Source organism: Triticum aestivum, chromosome 6B, assembly GCF_018294505.1.
Source record: "Triticum aestivum cultivar Chinese Spring chromosome 6B, IWGSC CS RefSeq v2.1, whole genome shotgun sequence".
NCBI classification, from domain to species: domain Eukaryota; kingdom Viridiplantae; phylum Streptophyta; class Magnoliopsida; order Poales; family Poaceae; genus Triticum; species Triticum aestivum.
The window spans coordinates 86,667,287-86,671,749 of record NC_057810.1 but is presented as its reverse complement, the minus strand read 5'-3'; positions in this window follow the sequence as shown (position 1 = coordinate 86,671,749).

Sequence of the window (4,463 nt, the reverse complement as noted above, 5' to 3'; positions counted from 1 at the left end):
GGGGAGAGACACCCATGATTTGGAATTTATTAGAATACTCTATGTGCTTCACTCATATCTTTTGAGCTAGACAATTTTGCTCTAGTGCTTCACTTATATCTTTTTAGAGCACGATGGTGGTTTTATTTTGTAGAAATTATTGATTTCTCATGCTTCACTTATATCATTTTGAGAGTTTTTTAGAACAGCATGGTATTTCATTTGGCTATAAAATTGGTCCTAATATGATGGGAATCCAAGTTGGGTATAATAAAAACTATCACAGAAAGTGAATTGGATGCTATGATCAATTTTATGCTTGATAATTGTTTTGAGATATAGAGGTGGTAATGTTAGAGTCATGCTAGTTGGGTAATTATGCAATTGAGAAATACTTGTGTTAAAGTTGGCAAGTCCCGTAGCATGCACGTATGGTAAAAGTTGTGTAGCAAATTTGTAGCATGGGATGCTCTTTTGATTGCCTTCCTTATGAGTGGAGGTCGGGATCACGTGATGGTTAACTCCTACCAACCCTTCCCCTAGGAGCATGCGTAGTTGTACTTTGCTACAAGGGCTAATAAACTTTTGCAATAAGTATATGAGTTCTTTATGACTAATGTGATTCCATGGATTATACGCACACTTACCCTTCCGCAATTTGCTAGCCTCTACGGTACCGTGCATTGCCCTTTCTCACCTTGAGAGTTGGTGCAAACTTCGCCGGTGCATCCAAACACCATGATACGATACGCTCTATCACACATAAACCTCCTTATATCTTCCTCAGAACAGCCACCATAAGTACCTATTATGGCATTTCCATAGCCATTCCGAGATATATTGCCATGCAAATTTCCACTGTTTCGTTCATTATGACACGTTCCATCATTGTCATATTGCTTTTGCATGATCATGTAGTTGACATCGTATTTTTGGCAAAGCCAACTTCATAATTCTTTCATACATGTCGCTCTTGATTCATTGCATATCCTGGTACACCACCAGAGGCATTCATATATAGTGATATTTTGTTCTAGTATCGAGTCGTAATCCATGAGTTGTAAGTAAATAGAAGTGTGATGATCATCACTATTAGAGCATTGTCCCTTGGAAAGAAAGGCCAAAAAAGGAGAAAGGCCAAAAAAAGGGCAAATAAAAAGTAGGAAGGCCCCCAAAAAAAGGGGGACAATGTTACTATCTTTTTCCACACTTGTGCTTCAAAGTAGCGCCATGATCTTCATGATAGAGAGTCTCCTATGTTGTCATTTTCATATACTAGTGGGAATTTTTCATTACAGAACATGGCTTGTATTGTCGGAGTAATGGGCCATGGGTAGCCTCACCAGGACCCAGGATTTATCAAGACTTTGGGCCAGCTCCGCCTAGCTGGGCCCCGAGCTGAAGATCCGCTCTCTGGGGGCCGGCTGGCTCAACGGCCGGCTACCAGAGGGCGGCCAACCCTAGCCTACAGCACTGCGAGTGGCCGGCTCCGACCCCCCGGCCTCTAGAGAGGGCGGCATCGAGCAGCCAGCCACCGCGCGTCCTCGGAACAACCGAGCCCCCACCGAGAGTACAGGTCAGAGCGTGGCTACAGTGAAGCACGTCGCCCCCGACGCCCGGGCAGGCGTCGCTACAGTGCTCCATACAGGCGGAGATATCCGCACGACGGGGCACTATGCCATGTCCTCCCTGAGGTCGCTCCGAGCAGGCGGAGTCCTGTTCCCCATTACAGTCTGTCGATACGGCCTGCCGGTGGCAGGCCCTATCGGGTAGTGACCCTATAGGAGACGGCGGAGGCTCAACCAAACAGACTCAGGAGGGCCGGCCTCCCGCACGCGGCCGTCCCTTGCCCCAAGACAAGCATGCCATTAAGCTGATGAGACCAGGTGTGGCTACAGTGGCCTCCCACCAGGCGGCGGGACTGTAGCCACACTGAGATGACCAAGTCCCCGTCATCAATGACACGACTATAATAAGAAGCCACCAACCAGTCGGCGGGGCCCACCACGCAGCGGGCCAATGGTCGGCGGAGAGGCCGGAGGCTGGAGACACTGACAGCCGGGCCCAACACCCAGACGGATTACTATTGTACCCCTGGGGGGCAGGCCTATATAAGCCCCCAGGCCACCCATGCAAAGGGTTTCAACTCTGATAGAACTAGCCAGTTACCTAGGACAGGGAAGAGCTAGCCTTGCCTTCTCCTACCTCTAGACACAGCTCAAGGAGCAACTTGTATCACTAGTGCCTTAGTGATCATGCGGAGACCCCGCAGAGCAGGAGTAGGGGTATTATCTCCACGGAGAGCCCCCAACCTGGTTAAAGTTTGCCGGCGTACGTGCCTACGCCTTATCCCGCTTCCAGGCACTGGGGACGTTCTACTCGCTCCCACCATGATAAGCCATCCATTGGCATATGTCGCACCCAACCCTCGACATGTGGCACCCACCTTGGGGCAGGTGCACCGTCTTCCGGAGATCTGCTCTGGACGGGAACCCTGTTCCTTCCTGGCGAGCAAAGCCAACCCAGCACGCCTGACGGCATCAGCCCCGACGCGCTGCACGGCGCGGAGATCGCCTGCGCGGCGAGCTGCCTCGCCGACCTCGTTGGCGAGATCGACCTCTCCGACGAGCCGGCCTCCGACGCGGGAACTAGCTGCCCCGAGAGCCGCCTCGTCAGCCTCCTCGACCAGCTCCATGTCACCAACGAGCCTGCTGTGGACCTGGAGTCTGTTGGCTCCACCGATCCGATGATCGTCGACTCCAACACGTCGTTGTTCGATGCGTTCCCCACCAACATGGTGGTCTACGACGAGCCACCTCCTCTCGAGCACAGTGGCGGGAGCACCGTCACGGAGGTGCTTGTCATCAAAAGCGGAGAGCAATCGGTCGCGCATGCTCAGGATCCCCTCGAAACGACTCTGCGCGACCTAACGGCGCCCATTCCCAAGGGCACGGACGCTGAGGCGCTAGAGGCACGCCGCCTCCAGCTTCTCGAAAATGCTGGTCGCCTAGCCAGCATGCGCCGGCTCTCGGACGCCTACCGGCGCGAGATGGACTGAGCCGTAGGAGGCACACCAGCTCCTGAGGGGCCTAGCCGCCTCGGCACGGTTTGGCAGCGTGGCGCGACTATCGCCAGCATGTTCAGGGCAGAGCGCCCCGTCTACGCCATGCCTGCAGAGAACATCCGGGCCGCCCAGGTGGTGACGGATGAGCTGGACAAATACGACGGCGACAAGCGCCGCCACATGACGGAGCGAGTCCAGCAGCTCCTAGACGCGGCCGCCGCGCAGCACGAAGCTGCCTGCCGCGCTGAAGCTCCAGCCCGGCAAAACAACGAGCTGCCCCTAGCCAAGATCATGAGGCGACATCCCAGAGGCCGACTGGTGGCACCGCGGAGGAAAGGGCCACGAGCTGGCTGCTAGCCGCAGCCGGACACGACTCACCATCGAGCGAGACGAAGACGGTCGCCCACATGCGGTGGAGCGGCGAGGCGACCTACCGCCTCCTCCGCCTCGTGGAGCAAGGCACCCCACTCCACCTCCTATCACGCACCTGACACACGGCGACCGCCTTGGCCACTGAGAGGGAGTCGGAGAGAACGACGCCCGCCATCGGATTGATCGCCTCAACCGATCCCTGGCGCTAGAAGAAGAAGATGCTCTAGGCCCGCCCTGCTTTGGCCCCCGAATCTAAGATGAGCCCTTCCCCAAAGGGTTCACTCTCCCGTGAGATACGCCCAAATACACCGGCTCTGTGAAGCCGGAGGACTGGCTGGTCGACCACTCCACGGCCGTCAACATAGCAAACAACAACAAGCGTGTTGCCGTGAAGTACGTCCCTCTCATGCTCCAGGGGACGGCCCGGACGTGGCTCAATAGCCTGAAGCCCCGCAGCATCAATAGCTCGGTGGATTTCACTGAGGCCTTCATCCGCAACTTCACCAGCACGTACAAGCGGCCTCCCAAGCCCCGGCAGCTCTTCTTGTGCGTCCAAGGGCCCAGCTTATCGACTCGCGACTATCTCACGCGCTGGCCGAGCTGCGCAACTCCTGTGAGGGCGTGTACGAGGTGCAGGCTATCGAGTACTTCACAGCCGGGTGCCGAGAAGGAACCCTCCTCAAGCACCGGCTTCTATGCGACCAACCTGCGACTCTCGACAAACTATTAATCATCGCCGACAAGCACGCCACGGCCGACTCCTCCATGAAGGCGGAGATCTTAGTCAATGCATCCGGCAAGGTAGCACCTCAGGCTCCTCGGACTCCGGCTGGCAAGACCAGTCGGAGACAGCCCCCAAGCGACAAAGATCGGAAGGCCACCTAGCCGGCTTCCAACAGCCGGCAGGTGGCGACATTCGAGGATCAGCAGCCTGAGGGGCAGCCAGCGCCCAAGCGTCAGAAGGGCGGCAAGCCCAACTGGCTGCCCGCCTTCTCATACGAGCAGACCCTTGACGCTCCCTGCAAGTTCCATAGTGTCGCAAAGCCGT